The sequence below is a fragment of the Oryx dammah genome, unplaced genomic scaffold (assembly GCF_014754425.2).
Source record: "Oryx dammah isolate SB20612 unplaced genomic scaffold, SCBI_Odam_1.1 HiC_scaffold_2, whole genome shotgun sequence".
Lineage (NCBI taxonomy): Eukaryota > Metazoa > Chordata > Mammalia > Artiodactyla > Bovidae > Oryx > Oryx dammah.
The window spans coordinates 40644946-40662643 of record NW_024070186.1 but is presented as its reverse complement, the minus strand read 5'-3'; the positions used below and the strand labels follow the sequence as shown (position 1 = coordinate 40662643).

Genomic DNA, 17698 nt, shown 5'->3' with positions numbered 1-17698 from the left:
TGGAACCAGTCTGTTATTTCATGTCCAGTTCCAACTGTTGCTTCCTGACCTGCATACAGGTTTCTCAAGAGGCACTCATCTCATATACTAGTAAAGTAATGCTCAAAATTCTCCAAGCCAGGCTTCAGCAATACATGAACAGTGAACTTCCAGATGTTCAAGGTGGTTTTAGAAAAGGCAGAAGAACCAGAGATCAAATTGCCAACATCCACTGGATCATGGGAAAAGCAAGAGAGTTCCAGAAACACATCTATTTCTGCTTTATTGACTATGCCAAGGCCTTTGACTGTGTGGATCACAATGAACTGTGGAAAATTCTGAAAGTGATGGGAAACCCTATAATTTCTACTAATTGAGTCTTCCTGAACCAGTATTTCACTGTCCTATTAAATATTTACTATACTTCTATTTATTTATATTTTACTTAATATAATTCAGTTATTTCATACATCTCTGAAGTTGTATACAACTTTGTTAAAATTTTTCTTAGATGTATTTTATCCATTACTTTTTTAAATTACATTTTTAATTGATATTTAATTACATAGAGCAAAAATTTTCATATGTTAATTTTGTGTCTAGCAAACTTGCTAGAAAATTTATTAATACTAATAATTTATTTGGGATCCCTTTGAATTTTGAGTTAGACAGTTTTATTACCTGAGATTAAAAGGTTTTGTTTTTTCCTTTCCAAACTCTATGCCCTCACATACACACATATTTACAAACATATATAAATTTGGTTTTCTGCCCTAGCTAGAGATTGGGCAAAAGTGAGAGTAATGAACATCTTGTTTTGTTCTTGATTTTAAAGGGATGGCTTCAACACTTCAAAATTCCTCAAGTAAAGGGATTTGCTTTAACACCATCATGTAAGATGTTTGCTGTAGGTTTTTGAAGAATGCTTTATGAAGGTAAAGAATTTTCCTATTATTCCTAGTTTGCCAATTTGTCTTATTTTTTAAGTCATGATTGATTGTTGAATTTTCTCAAGCGTTTTTTTTTTTTTTTTTGCTCCTGTATTGAGATGATCAGATTGCTTTTCTCGCTTTTATTAATTTTTTTTTCCAACGTTTCATATTTATTACTGAGTCTTAGACTGATAGCTAGGAAATAAGAAACATCAGGAGCCAAGCATTACAGTAGTGATATTCTCACTGTGATTTGGCTGCTTAAAGAAGTGGTCTTAACATGTGTGGCACACATGTTAAGACCACTTCTTATAGACCCAGCTTGCTTCTTATAGACCCAGCTTGGTTCTTCTCCAATGTCTTCTCTTGGAGTTGTACCTGATTTTATTGCCAGTTTTCATTCGAATCCATTGAGGAATGGGACGATTCTGCTTTTGTTTCTTGGCCAGGAATCACTTGATCCTGAAAGTCTTGTGAGAAGACATGGTGAGGAGAGAACTCAACCACACATAGGATGGCGGAGAAGAGAAAAGAACTTTTTTAATTAAAAAAAATAAATTTATTTATTTGATTTTGGCTGTGCTGGGTCTTTGTCGCTATGCTGGCTTTCTCTAGTTGCAGTGAGTGGGGCCTACTTTCTAGTTGCCTTGTGCAGGCTTCTCATTACAGTGGCTTCTCTTGTTTCAGCACACAGGCTTCAGGGCATGCAGGGTTCAGTAGTTTAGGCACATGGGCTCAGTAGTTGCATCTCCTGGGCTCCAGAGCACAGGCTCAGTAGTTGGGGTGCATGGGCTTTGTTGCTCCGCTGCATATGGCATTTTCCTGGATCAGAGATTGAACCCGTATCTCCTGCATTGGTAGGAGGAATCTTTACCACTGAGCCACCAGGGAAGCCCCACTTTTCTCCTTTAACACATTCATATTTTAATATGTTTATTAACTTAATTTTCTAATGTTAAATTCAAATTGAATTTGTAGGATAAATTAACTCAACCCTAGTATATCAATTTTTAATTATTATACATTACTTGATCCTGGTATTCATTTAATTTTGCATCATTTTTCATGAGAGTTGATTGTTGAGGCAGTCTAAGAGCAAGTTAGAAAAGAATTTCCAGACATAGGACATTTCTGAACAGAGTGAGTTCATTAAGAACAAAGAGCAGAGATAAGTGGGCACACCAAGCTCAGTAGGCCAGCCTCCTGAGAGACCAGGGAAAGCCAACAGTTTTTGTGAATTAATAGCCAATTTGTATAGCCTCAAGAGGAAGAAAATTCCTGTTGGAATATTGTTCTGAGGTGATTGGTTGGGACGCTATAGGGTGTTTACTGGAGTGGGCATCTTTGCCTAATTGGGAGTAAGGAAGCTTGTTAGTGATGATCAGGGAGCTTTTAGCAATGCTTAAAAAGAGGCTCCATCAGCTTCAGAGGTGACCTTGATTCTGGGCTCTGCTTCTGTGTCCTTGGGGGCAGGACTCAACAATGGTAACCTATAACTTTCTTATACAATCCTCATTGAGTTTGATGTCAAAGTTACATTAATTTTACAAAATAGAGGATTTTTTTCCCTCTCTTTTCTACACTCTGTAATAGTTTACTTATGGTCAGAATGTTTTCCTGGTAAAACCATCATGGTCTGTTTTCTTTGTGAGCAAATTGTTACAGTCAATTGTATTTTTTAAATTGCTACATTATTTAGGCCTTCTATTTTAATTTGACTCCATTTTGATAAAGTATATATTTTCAATATGTAACTTGATGTGTATATTTCTATCTTTATTTGCAATATATAAAATTATTAGTGTCAAGATATTCAGCAAATACTACTAATTTTCTTGGTTTACAATTTCATTTTAACTTTTTTGTAAAGTAAAATTGACTTTTCATGTTATATAGTTTTATGTTTTGACAGATAAATAGAGTTGTGTAACTACCACCACCATCTAGCTGCAGGACTCTACTACTCAGAAAAAAATTCTTTATGCTGCCCCATTGAAGTCAAGTCCTTCCTACCAACCCTTACAACATGTAGCCTCTAATCTGTTCTTCATCACTACATTTTTGCCTTTTCCAGAATGTCATAAAAATTAATCATACATGACTTTGAGTTTGGCTTCTATTACTAACTATAATACTTTTGAGATTCATCCATGTGGTTGTGTGTATCAAAATTCATTCCTTTGTTTATTGAGGAGTCTTCCACTGTACAGATATTCCATAGTTTATCCACCCACCAGTTGAAGGATTTTTAAATTATTTTCAGTTTGTTTGTTTTACACAGTTCAGATTCTTTATTTTTAGTTTTTTATTTTTTGATCATTTTATATTTACAGAAACTTATAAAGATGTTACAGAGAGTTCTCATATCCCTTATTTAATTTTTAAATTATTGTAATAATTTAATTATTTTTACTTTTTAATTGGAGGAAAATTGCTTTACAATGTTGTGTTGGTTTCTGCCATACAATAACACAAATCCACCATGATTATACTTTTATCATCTCCCTCTTGAGCTTCCCTCCCCTCCCCCCACCCTACTCCTCTAGATCACCACAGAACACCAAGCTGGGCTCCCTGTGTTATTCAGCAATGTCTCACCAGCATTCTATTCTACACATCATAGTATATATATGTCGATGTTACTTTCTCCATTCATCCCACTCTTTCCTTCCCCGACGGTGTCCACAAATCCTTTCTCTATATCTGTCTCCATTCCTTCCTTGCAAATAGGTTCATCAACACCATTTTTCTCGATTCCATATATGTTAATTCATATTCTTTACCCAGCTTTCCCTATGTAACCATGAGATATCCATCAACACTGTTTCTTAGTTCAGTCTCTCAGTCATGTCCAACTCTTTGCGAGAGTCCTACTCTTTGCGACCCATCAACACTAAGAATTGATAAATAATTTGTTTGGTTGGTTGTTCAGTCATCAAGTCATGTCCAACTCTTTGTGACTCTATGGACTGCTGCACGTCGGGATTCCCTGTTCCTCACCATCTCCTGGAGTTTGCCTGAGTTCATGTCCATCAAATCAGTAATGCTATCCAACCATCTCATCCTCTGCCACCTTCTTCTCCTTCTGCCTTCCATCTTTCCCAGCATTAGGAACTTTTCCAATGAGTCAACACTTCACAACAAGTGGCCAAAGTATTACAGCTTCAACTTTAGGATCAGTCCTTCCAGTGAATATTCTGGGTTGATTTCCTTTAGAATTGAGTGGTTTGCTCTCCTTGCAGTCCAAGGGACTCTCAAGAGTCTTCTCCAGCACCACAGTTCAAAACCATCAATTCTTCAGTGTTCTCCCTTCTTTATGGTCCAGCTCTCACATCAGTACATGACTACTGGCAAAGCATTTCATAGCCTTGATACTATAGCCTTACTACTATTATACTACAGATGTTATTCAGATTTTCCCAGACTTTCTATTGTCATTTTTCTGTTCCAAGTTCTTATCCAGGATCAGTTCAGTTCAGTCGCTCAGTCGTGTCCGACTCTTTGCGACCCCATGAATCGCAGCACGCCAGGCCTCCCTGTCCATCACCAACCCCCGGAGTTCACTCAGACTCACGTCCATCGAGTCAGGGATGCCATCCAGCCATCTCATCTTCTGTCCTCCCCTTCTCCTCCTGCCCCCAATCCCTCCCAGCATCAGAGTCTTTTCCAATGAGTCAACTCTTCGCATGAGGTGGCCAAAGTACTGGAGTTTCAGCTTCAGCATCATTCCCTCCAAAGAAGTTAAATAAGCAGAGTGCCAATATACGTCTTTGACATACTCCTTTCCCAATTTGGATCCAGTCTGTTTTTCCATGTCTGGTTTTAACTGCTGCTTCATGATTACAAACCTCCATCCATAGTCCTTCAGGAACTCTATCAGATGTAACCCCTTGAATCTATTTGTCACTTCCACTGTATAATCATAAGGGATTTTATTTAGGTCATATCTGAATGGCCAGGTGGTTTTCCCTATGTTCTTCAATTTAAGTCTGAATTTGGCAATAAGGAGTTCATTATCAGAGCCACAGTGCACTCCCGGTCTTGTTTTTGCTGACTGTATAGAGCTTCTCCATCTTTGGCTACAAAAAATGTAATCAATCTGATTTCAATCTTGACCATCTGGTGATGTCAATGTGCAGAGTCATCTCTTATGTTGTTGGAAGAGGGTGTTTGCCATAACCAGCACATTCTCTTGGAAAAACTCTGTTAGCCATTGTCCTGCTTTATTTTGTACTCCAAGGCCAAATTTGCCTGTTACTCCAGGTACCTCTTGACTTCCTACTTTTACATTCTAGTCCCCTATGGTGAAAAGGAAATCTTTTGGGGGTGTTAGTTCTAGAAGGTCTTTTAGGTCTTCATAGAACCATTCAACTTCAGCTTCTTTGGTTTTAGTGGTTGGGGCATAGACTTGGATTACTGTGAGATTGAATGGTTTGCCTTGGAAACAAACAGAGATCATTCTGTCATTTTTGAGATTGCACCCAAGTACTGCCTTTTGGACTGTTTTGTTGACTATGAGGGCAACTCTATTTCTTCTAAGGAATTCTTGCCTACAGTAGTGGATATAATGGTCATCTGAATTAAATTTGCCCATCTGTACCTATTTTAGTTCACTGATCCCTAAAATGTTGATGCTCACTCTTGCCATCTCCTATTTGACCACTTCCAATTTATCTTGATTCATGGACCTAACATTCCAGGTTCCTATGTAATATTGTTCTTCAGAGCACTGGACTTTACTTTCACCACCAGACACATTCACAATTAGGCATTGTTTCTTCTTTGGCTCCACCTCTTCATTCCCTCTGGAGCTATTTCTCCACTCTTCTCTAGTAGCCTATCAGACACCTACCTACCCGGTGCTCATCTTTCAGTGCCTTATCTTTTTTACTTTTCATACTGTTCATGAGATTCTCAAGGCAAGAGTGCTGAAGTGGTTTGCCATTCCCTTCTCTGGTGCACTACATTTTGCCAGAGCTCTCTACCATGACCCGTCCATCTTGGGTGGCCCTACACAGCATGGCTCTTTGTTTCACTGAATTAGACAAGGTTGTGGTCCATGTGATCAGTTTGGTTAGTTTTCTATGATTCATGGTTTCATTCTATCTGCCCCCTGGTGGATGAGGATAAAAGGCTTGTGGAAACTTCCTGATGGAAGGGACTGGCTATGGGGAAAACTATGTCTTGTTCTGGTAGCCAAGGCCCTGCTCAGTAAGTCTTCACCAATTTTCTGCTGATGGGTGGGCCTGTGTTCCCTCCTTGTAATTTGGCCTGAGGCCAAACTATGGTAGGTGTAATGGTGGGAATGGTGACCTCCTTCGAAAGGACTTATGCCAGCATGCTGAGCCTCCCAGGACTGTTGTAGTCAGTGCCCCTGACCATGCAGCAGGCCACTGTCAACCCACACCTGCACCAGAGACTCCTGGACACTTACAGAAAAGTCTGGTTAGATCTCTTGAGGGGTTACTGCTCCTTTCTCCTGGGTCCTGGTGCACACAAAGTTTTGTTTGTGCTCTCCAAGAGTCTCTGTTTCCCCAGTCCTATGGAAGTTCTGTAATGAAGTCCTGCTGACCTTCAAAGTCAGATTCCTTGGGAATACTGAGTCCCTTAGACAGATCCCCAGGTTGGGAAGTCTGTTGGTGGGCCTAGAATTTTACAAGTACAGGGTGATATCTCATTGTGGTTTTGATTTGCATTTCCCTATAGTAATGCTGAGCATTTTTTCATGTGCTTGTTAGCCACCTGTATGAGTAACAGGCAAATTTGGCCTTGGAGTACAGAATGAAGCAGGGCAAAGGCTAATAGAGTTCTGCCAAGAGGACACACTGGTCATAGCAAACACCCTCTTCCAACAGCACAAGAGAAGACTCTACATATGGACATTACCAGATAATCAACACCAAAATCAGATTGATTATATTCTTTGCAGCCAAAGATGGAGAGGCTCTATACAGTCAGCAAAAACAAGACCAGGAGCTGACTGTGGCTCAGAACATGAACTCACTATTGCCAAATTCAAACTGAAATTGAAGAAAGTAGGGAAAACCACTAGACCATTCAGTTCAGTTCAGTTCAGTCGCTCAGTCATGTCCAACTCTTTGCGACCCTATGAATTGCAGCACTCCAGGCCTCCCTGTCCATCACCAACTCCCAGCGTTCATTCAGACTCATGTGCATTGAGTCTGTGATGCCATCCAGCCATCTCATCCTCTGTCATCCCCTTCTCCCCCTGCCCCCAATCCCTCCCAGCAGCAGAGTCTTTTCCAATGAGTCAACTCTTCGCATGAGGTGGCCAAAGTACTGGAGTTTCAGCTTTAGCATCATTCCTTCCAAAGAACACCCAGGACTGATCTCCTTTAGAATGGACTGGTTGGATCTCCTTGCAGTCCAAGGGACTCTCAAGAATCTTCTGCAACACCACAGTTCAAAAGCATCAATTCTTCGGCACGCAGCTTTCTTCACAGTCCAACTCTCAGATCCATACATGACTACTGGAAAAACCATAGCCTTGACTAGATGGACTTTTGTTGGCAAAGTAATGTCTCTGCTTTTGAATATGCTCTCTAAGTTGGTCATAACTTTCCATGACCTAAATCAACTCCCTTATGACTATACAGTGGAAGTGAGAAATAGATTTAAGGGACTAGATCTGATAGAGTGCCTGAAGAACTATAGACAGAGGTTCGTGACATTGTACAGGAGATGGGAATCAAGACCATCCCCAAGAAAAAGAAATGCAAAAAAGTAAAATGGCTGTCTGAGGAGGCCTTACAAATAGCTGTAAGGCTAGTAAAGTGTAAGGGAAGTGAAAAGCAAAGGAGAAAAGGAAAGATATACCCATTTGAATGTAGAGTTCCAAAGGATAGCAAGGAGAGATAAGAAAGCCTTCCTAAGCGATCAATGCAAAGAAATAGAGGAAAACAATAGAATGGCAAAGACTAGAGATCTCTTCAAGAAAATTAGAGATAGCAAGGGAACATTTTATGCAAAGATGGGCTCAATAAAGGACAGAACAGAAGCAGAAGATATTAAGAACAGGTGACAAGAATACACAGAAGAACTATACAAAAAAGATCTTCATGACCCAGATAATCACAATGGTGTGATCACTCACCTACAGCCAGACATCCTGGAATGTGAAGTCAAGTGAGCCTTAGGCATCATCACTGCAAACAAAGCTAGTGGAGGTGATGGAATTCCAGTTGAGCTATTTCAAATCCTAAAAGATGATGCTGTGAAAGTGCTGCACTCAATATGCCAGCAAATTTGGAAAATTCAGCAGTGGCTACATGACTGGAAATGGTCAGTTTTCATTCCAATCCCAAAGAAAGGCCATGCCAAAGAATGCTCAAACTACTGCACAATTGCACTAATTTCACACGCTACTAAAGTGATGCTTAAAATTCTCCAAGCCAGGCTTCAGCAATATGTGAACCATGAACTTCCAGATGTTCAAGCTGGTTTTAGAAAAGGCATAGGAATCAGAGATCATGTTGCCAACATCTGCTGGGTCATCAAAAAAGCAAGAGAGTTCCAGGGAAACATCTATTTCTGCTTTATTGACTATGCCAAAGCCTTTGACTGTGTGGATCACGACAAATTGTGGAAAATTCTGAGAGAGATGGGAACACCAGACCACCTGACCTGCCTCTTGAGAAACCTGTATGCAGATCAGGAAGCAACAGTTAGAACTGGATATCGAACAACAGACTAGTTCCAAATAGGAAAAAGGAGTATGTCAAGGCTGTATATTGTCACCCTGCTTATTTAACTTCTATGCAGAGTACATCATGAGAAACGCTGGGCTGGAAGATGTACAAGCTGGAATCAAGATTGCCGGGAGAAATATCAATAACCTTAGATATGCAGTTGACACCACCCTTATGGCGAAAATGAAGAAGAACTAAAGAGCCTCTTGATGAAAGTGAAAGAGGAAAGTGAAAAAGTGGCTTAAAGCTCAACATTCAGAAAACTAAGATCATCCCACTTCATGGGAAATGGAGAAACAGTGGGAGGCTAACTTTATTTTTCTGGGCTCCAAAATCACTGCAGATGGTGACTGCAGCCATGAAATTAAATGATGCTTACTCCTTGGAAGTTATGACCAAACTAGACAGCATATTAAAAAGCAGAGACATTACTTTGCCAACAAAGGTCCAACTTCAAGGCTATAGTTTTTCCAGTGGTCATGCATGGATGTGAGAGTTGAACCATAAAGAAAGCTGAGTGCAGAAGAATTGATGCTTTTGAACTGTGGTGCTGGAGAAGACTCTTGAGAGTCCCTTGGACTGCAAGGAGATCCAACCAGTCCATCCTAAAGATCAGTCCTGGGTGTTCATCAGAAGGACTGATATTGAAGCTGAAACTCCAATATTTTGGCCACCTGATGCGAAGAGCTAACTCCTTTGAAAAGACCCTGATGCTGGGAAAGATTGAAGGTGGGAGGAGAAGGGGATGACAGAAGATGAGATGGTTGGGTGGCATCACCGACTCAATGCACATGTGTTTCGGTGGGCTCCGGGTGTTGGTGATGGACAGGGAGGCCTGGCATGCTGAGGTTCATGGTGTCACAAAGAGTCAGACATGACTGATTGACTGAAATGATATATATATTCAGATTCTCTCCTTATTTTTAATTTGGTTGTTTGGCTTTTTATGTTATATGAGTTCTTTCTTGAATGTATTGTATGCAGATATCTTCTCCCATTCAATAGATGGCCTTTTAATTTTGTTGTGTTTCCTTCACTGTGCAAAAGCTTTTAGTTTTATGTAGTCTCTTTAATTTTGCATTTTTTCCTTTTCTTGAGACATACCCTCCAAAATATTACTAAGACCAATGTCAAAGTACATACTCCTTATGTTTTCTTCTAGAAGTTTTATCATTTAAGGTTTTACATTTAAGTTTGTGCATGGTGTGAGAAAGTGATCTACATTTATTCTTTTGCATTTAACTGTCCAGCTTTCTGTGGAAAATTCTGAGAGAGACAGGAATACCAGAGCACCTGACCTGCCTCTTGAGAAATCTGTATGCAGGTCAGGAAGCAACAGTTAGAACTGGACATGGAACAACAGATTGTTTCCAAATAGGAAAAGGAGTACGTCAAGGCTGTACATTGTCACCCTGCTTATTTAACTTCTATGCAGAGTACATCATGAGAAACGCTGGACTGGAAGAAACACAAGCTGGAATCAAGATTGCCAGGAGAGATATCAGTAACCTCAGATATGCAGATGACACCACCCTTATGGCAGAAAGTGAAGAGGAACTAAAAAGCCTCTTGATGAAAGTGAAAGAGGAGAGTGAAAAAGTTGGCTTAAAGCTCACCATTCAGAAAACGAAGATCATGGCATCCAGTCCCATCACTTCATGGGAAATAGATGGGGAAACAGTGGAAACAGTGTCGGACTTTATCCTTGTAGGCTCCAAAATCACTGCAGATGGTGACTGCAGCCATGAAATTAAAAGATGCTTACTCCTTGGAAGGAAAGTCATGACCAACCTAGATAGCACATTAAAAAGCATGAGATATTACTTTGCCAACAAAGGTCCATCTAGTCAAGGCTATGGTTTTTCCTGTGGTCATGTACGGATGTGAGAGTTGGACTGTGAAGAAAGCTGAGTGCCGAAGAATTGATGCTTTTGAACTGTGGTGCTGGAGAAGACTCTTGAGAGTCCCTTGGACTGCAAGGAAATTCAACGAGTCCATCCTAAAGGAGACCAGTCCTGGGTGTTCATTGGAAGGACTGATGGTGAGGTTGAAACTCCAATACTTTAGCCACCTCATGTGAAGAGTTGACTCATTGGAAAAGACCCTGATGCTGGGAGAGACTGGGGACAGGAGGAGAAGAGGACAACAGAGGATGAGATGGCTGGATGGCATCACCAACTCAATGGACGTGAGTCTGAGTGATCTCTGGGAGTTGGTGATGGACAGGGAGGCTTGGCGTGCTGCTATTCATGGGTTTGCAAAGAGTGGGACACAACTGAGTGACTGAACTGAACTGTCCAGCTTTCCCAACACCGTTTATTGAAGAAGCTATCTTTTCTCCATTGTGTTTCTTGCCCCCTTAATCATAGATTAATTGCCCATATAAGTGTATGTATATTTCTGTGTTCTTGACATATGTGTCTGTTTTTGAGCCAGTACCATACTGTTTTGATTACTATAGTTTTGTAGTATAGTTTGAAATCAAAAGGAATGATACTTCCAACTTTGTTCCTTTATCTCAATATTGCTTTGGTTTGGGGGGATCTTTTGTGTATCCATACAAATTTCAGAATCATTTGTTCTAGTTCTGTGAAAAATACCATTAGTGTTCTGATGAAATTGTATTGAATCTATAGATTGCCTTGAGTATAATAGTCATTTAAACAATATTAATTCTTTCAATTCATCAGCACAGTTTATCTTTTAATCTGTTTCTGTCATCTTCAATTTCATTCATCAGGGCCTTATAGTTTTCTGAATATAGGTTTTTTACCTCCTTAGATTTACTCCTAGGTATTTTATTCTTTTTGATGTGATTCTAAATGAGGTTGTTTCCTTAATTTATCTTTCTGATAGAGCATTGTTAATGTATGGAAATGCAACAGACTTCTGTATATTAACTTTGTATTCTACAACTTCACTGAATTCATTAATAAATTATAATAGTTTTTGGTGGCATCTTTAGAATTTTTTATGGTATAGTACCATGTCATTTGCAAAGAGTGACAGTTTTACTTCTTCCTTTCCAATATGGATTCCTTTTTTTTTTTTACTTGTCTGATTGTTGTGGTTAGGACTTCCAATACTGTGTTGAATAAAAGTGGCAAAACTGGACTTTCTTGTCTTGTTCATGATCTTAGAGGAAAAGCTTTCAGTATGGTGAGTATAGTAATAGCTATGGACTTGCAATATCAATATATGACCTTTATTATGTTGAGGTATATTCCCTTTATACCTATTTTGACATAAATGGCTGTTTAATTTTGTCAAAAGTCTTTTCTGCATCTATTGAGATGATAATATGTTTTTTACTCTTAATTTTGTTAATGTGACATATTACATCAATAGGATTACAGATACTGCTGGCGACAGATACTGCTGGCGAAACACCATCACTGCAGAGTGGTTTGAATCTTTATATTTTAACACTTGCTTCTTACAGCTGCTTTATTTTATATCCCTTGCACAACAACCTACAGGACAAGTTGCCAAGCACTATGATTCAGAGAGTATACAGTGCGCAGGCGCAGGGAGAGATAACCTTTACCTTGACTTATTTACTGCAGCTAAGACTTTGTTTTGGGGAACTTCCTTATCAACTTAGAATCCGTTTTGTCCCTGGGTCTGTTCCTTTTGAGGAATCAGAGAAACATCCTTGTGTGCAAGAAATGTTCTTTTCCCACGGGAACAAACAGAGGATTCTTGACTGAACATCTCGTTTGCAAGAATGTTTAGCCCTGGTTGAGAGTCTCGTTTGCAAGCACTTCTCAACCTTCCTTATACCTTGTTCCCTACAGATACTGAAACAGCCTTGCATCACTGGGATAAATTCCATTTGATCATGGTGTATGACCCATTTAATGTATTATTGAATTTAATGTGGTAATATTTTTTGAGGATTTTTACATATATGTTCATCAATGATATTGACTTGTAATTTTGTGAGTATGTGTGTGTGATATCTTTGTCTGGTTTTGATATAAGGGTGATGCTGTCCTTGTAAAATGAGTTCAGAATCTTTCTATGCTCTGCAATTTGGGGAAATAGTTTGAGAAGTATTAAATCTTTTCTCTAAGTTTGGTAAAATTTATCTGTGAAGTCTCCTGGTTCTAGATATTGTTTGGCAGTGAGGTGGGGGAGGCAGATTTTAAAAATATTATTAATTCAGTTTCATTGCTGATAACTGATATGTTTAAATTTTCTATTTCTTCCTATACCTGTCTTGGGATATTGCACACTTCTATTATTTCTTCTAGGTTGTCATTTTTATTGATGTGTAATTGTTCATAATAATAGCTTATGATCCTCTGTTTTTCTGTGGTATTGATTGTAACTTCTTTTTCGTTTCTGATTTTGTTGTTTTGGGCCCTCTTTTTTTCGTGGTGAATCTGGCTAAAGTTTTATCAATCTTGCTTGTCTTTTCAACAAACCAGGTCTTCATTTAATTCATTCATTTTCCTTTGTTTTCTGTGTAGTAAAAATAGTCTCTTTTATTTATTTTTCCTCTGTTCTTTAGTATTTCTTTCATTCTAATAACTTTCCATTTCATTTGTTTTTCTTTTTCTAGTTCCTTTAGGTATAGTGTTAAGTTGTTTGAGATTTTCTTGTTTCCTGGGGTAGGCTTCTATTGCTATAAACTTTCCTCTTAGAACTGGTTTTGCTCCATTTCACAGATTTTGAATTGTTTTGTTTCTGTTTTCATTTGTCTCCAGATGTATTTTGATTTCTTCTTGGATCCATGATTGTTTAATAGCATTTTGTTTAGCCTCCATGTTTGTGTGTTTTGCAGGTTTTTTCTTATAATTGATTTCTAGTCTTGTAAATTTGTGGTCAGAAAAAGAAGCTTGATATGATTCCAATCTTCTTAAATTTACTGAGACTTGTGAATTGACCTGAAATCTATCCTGGAGAATTTTCCATGTGAACTTGAAAAGAATATGTATTCTGCTGCTTTTGGATGGAATGTTTCATATACATTAAGTACATTTGATCTGATGTTTTATTTAAGGCCAGTGGTTCCTTATCGATTTTCTGTCTGGATGATCTGTCCATTGATGTAAGTGGAGTGTTTATGTCCATTATTGTTATTGTGTTGTTGTAAATTTCTGTTTTTATGTCTGTTAATATCTTCTTCATGGTTGATCCCTTGATCATTATGCAATGTCCTCATTTGTCTCTTGTTATAGTCTTCTTTTAAATTTGATTTTGTCTAATATAAATATTGTGTACCCAAGCTTTCTTTTCATTTCTATTTATACGGTATAACTTTTTCCATCCTCTCACTTTCAGTGTGATCTAAAGTGAGTCTCTTGTAGGCAGCATAAATGAGTCTTTTTTTGTGTTCATTCATCCACTCTGTCTTTTGATTGGAGCATTCAGTTCAGTTCAGTCACTCAGTCATGTCCGACTCTTTGCGACCCCATGAATAGCAGCATGCCAGGCCTCCCTGTCCATCACCAACTCCCAGAGTTCACTCAGACTCACGTCCATCGAGTCAGTGATGCCATCCAGCCATCTCATCCTTGGTCGTCCCCTTCTCCTCTTGCCCCTAATCCCTCCCAGCATCAGAGTCTTTTCCAATGAGTCAACTCTTCGCATGAGGTGGCCAAAGTACTGGAGTTTCAGCTTTAGCATCATTCCTTCCAAAGAAATCCCAGGGCTCATCTCTTCAGAATGGACTGGTTGGATCTCCTTGCAGTCCAAGGGACTCTCAAGAGTCTTCTCCAACACCACAGTTCAAAAGCATCAATTCTTCGGCGCTCAGCCTTCTTCACAATCCAACTCTCACATCTATACATGACCACAGGAAAAACCATAGCCTTGACTAGACGGACCTTAGTCAGCAAAGTAATGTCTCTGCTTTTGAATATGCTATCTAGGTTGGTCATTACTTTTCTTCCAAGGAGTAAGCATCTTTTAATTTCATGGCTGTAGTCACCATCTGCAGTGATTTGGGAGCCCCCAAAAATAAAGTCTGACACTGTTTCCACTGTTTCCCCATCTATTTCCCATGAAGTGATGGGACCCGATGCCATGATCTTCGTTTTCTGAATGGTGAGCTTTAAGCCACTTTTTTACTCTCCTCTTTCACTTTCATCAAGAGGCTTTTTAGTTCCTCTTCACTTTCTGCCATAAGAGTGGTGTCATCTGCATATCTGAGGTTATTGATATTTCTCCTGGCAATCTTGATTCCAGCTTGTGCATCCTCCAGCCCAGCGTTTCTCATGATGTACTCTGCATAGAAGTTAAATAAGCAGGGTGACAATATACAGCCTTGACGTACTCCTTTTCCTATTTGGAACAAGTCTGTTGTTCCATGTCCAGTTCTAACTGTTGCTTCCTGACCTGCATACAGATTTCTCAAGAGGCAGGTTAGGTGGTCTGGTATTCCCATCTCTCTCAGAATTTTCCACAGTTTATTGTGATCCACACAGTCAAAGGCTTTGGCATAGTCAATAAAGCAGAAATAGATGTTTTTCTGGAACTCTCTTGCTTTTAGGTTCATTTATATTTAAAGTAATTATTGATAGGTATGTGCTTATTGCCATTTTGTTAATTTTTTATGGGTGTTTTGCAGTTCTTTTTTGTTCTTTTCTTCTTTTACTCCCTTCTCTTGTGATTTGATGACCACTTTTAATGTTATGTTTGGATTATTTCTCTTTTTTGTATGTATATATTTTACATATTTTTGATTTGTAGATACCATGAGGTCTATATACAGCAATCTCTACATATACATGATTATTTCAAGTTGCCTTATCCCTTAAGTTCAAACATAGTTTAAAAATCCTGCATTTTTACTTCCCCTAACAAGAATTTAATATTTTTAACATCATATTTTATATCTTTTAATTTTGTTTATGCCTTAATTACTTGTGGCTATAGATGATTTTAGTGCTTTTGTCTTTAACCTTTCACTAGCTTTATAGGTGGTTTGTTTACTTCATTTACTGTATATTTGACTCTACCAATGAGATGTTTTCCTCTGACAGTTTTATATTTCTAGCGGTGGCCTTTTCTAATTAGAAAAGTCAATTTAATATTTCTTATAAAGCTGGATTCATGATACTGAACTCTTTTAACTTTTGATTGTCTGTATAACTTTGATTTCTCCTTCAAATCATAAGGAAAGCCTTGATAGATCATTCTTAATTGCAAGCTTTCCTCTTTCATCACTTTAAATATATCATGCCATTCCCTTCTGACCTGCAGAATTTCTGATGATGAGTCAGCTAATTGTCTTAAGAGAGTTTCTTTACTTTTTACATATACTTTTTACATATAACTTGTTGCTTTTCCCTCACAAAAAAATATTCTCTCTTTATCTATAATTTTTGCCATTTTAATTACAATGTTCTTGGTGTGGTCCTCTTTGGATTGATCCTGTTTGTGACTCTATGCTTCTGGAACTTAGATGCTTGTTTCCTTTCCCAGATTAGGAAAGCTTTCTGCTATTATGTCTTCAAATAATTTCTCTGCTCTTTTATCTCTCTCTTCTGTAATACAAATGATAGTATGTTTGATATTATTTCAGAAGTCTCTTTTTAGGGTAAGTCCCCTACATACCAACACATTTCATTCCAAGAAGATATTGGTAAGTCCAATTTGTTCATAAGTCCAGCAAAGTTAGCCTAGGTACCCAACTAACAAAACTGGCTAAACAGTACTATACTGTAATAGTTTTATAATACTTCTCACACAAATAATACATAAAAACAAACACCCCCAAAAATATTTCTAATCTTACAGTGAAGTGAAGTGAAGTCATTCAGTCGTGTCCAACTCTTTGTGACCCCATGGACTGTAGTCTACCATGCTCCTCTGTCCATGGGATTTTCCAGGCAATCCACTGGAGTGGATTACCATTTCCTTCTTCAGCGGATTTTCCCAACCCAGGGACGGAACCCAGGTCTCCCGCTTTGTAGACAGACACTTTACCATCTGAGCCACCAGGGAAGTCCAGTACAGTATTATCAGCTACATTACCACTGCTTTTCTACTTGCTTTCAGACATCCTGGGCTTGAAATAAAAACATGGTACTACTGTATTTTGTATAGTACTATACAGTAAAGTACACAAATGCACAACCACTTGTAGAGAATGCATTCACATGACAACGTACACCAAACGTGAACTAACTCACATGACTGAATACGTAAGTACACTTTCACATCTTTGAAAATTTGCAACTTGAAGGTTCATATGTAAGGAACTTAACTGTATTCTTTTTTTTTTTTTTCCTGTTCAGTTTCAGTGATTTCCACTGAACCTCTATCTTTTAGTTTGCTTATCCATTCTTCTTTTTCATCTAGTCTACTGTTGAATCCTTCTAGGGTATTTTTAATTTCAGTTATATTCTTCAGCTCTGTTTGGTTCTTCTTTATGTCTTCTAGCTCTTTGTACAGTTTCACCGTGCTCCTTCAATCTTTTCCTTAGGCCTTTGAGCATTTTTATGATTATTGCTTTCAATTCTTTGTTGGGTAGATTTCTTATTTCTACTTCATTTAGTTCTTTTAATGTTTTATCTTGTTCCTTTGTTAGAAACATATTCCTCTATTGACTCATTTTACCTAATTCACTGTTTATATTTCTATGTAGTTGGTAGGTTGGTTACATTTTCCAGTTTTGGGAGAACAGAGGAGACATGTGTCCCAGCAGTGTGCTCCCCTCTAGTCACCAGAACTATGTGCTCTAGGGGTAGCCCTATGTGGGCTGCGTGGGTCTTTCTGTTATAGGTGGTTGACTACCATGGGAAGCCCAGTTAGCATGGCTGCCCTCAGTCTGGTTGGTTGTCAGACCCTGCCATGTGAAGAGGCTACTGGCCACTGGTGGTGAGTGGAGCTCTGTCACAAAACAGCTGGTTCAGAGTTCCTGAAGCCTAGGGGTGGTGGGTAGAGTCAGGTCTTAGGATTGGTGATGTGGATCCAGGACACCTGATCTACTGTTGGCCTGTGATGAATGGGGTGGGTTTCTGACATAGCTGGCTGCAGGGTCTGGGTGTCTAAAAGCTAATGTTGGTGGGCTGGTGAGTGGGGCTGGATCCTGGCTGGATAATGATCCTAAGGTGTCTTAAAGCT

General features: G+C 38.7%; 1 long non-coding RNA gene and 1 pseudogene across 1 annotated transcript; one reads left to right on the top strand and one right to left on the bottom strand.

Moving 5' to 3' along the window:
* Positions 1–1058: 1058 nt before the first annotated feature.
* On the bottom strand, positions 1059–1411 carry LOC120858752 (annotated as a pseudogene).
* A 2324-nt stretch (positions 1412–3735) lies between these two features.
* On the top strand, positions 3736–16338 carry LOC120858747. Its single transcript, XR_005719939.1, has 3 exons — positions 3736–3747; positions 7587–7592; positions 16247–16338. It is a non-coding gene; the product is annotated as an uncharacterized LOC120858747 (long non-coding RNA).
* The last annotated feature ends 1360 nt before the right edge of the window (positions 16339–17698 follow it).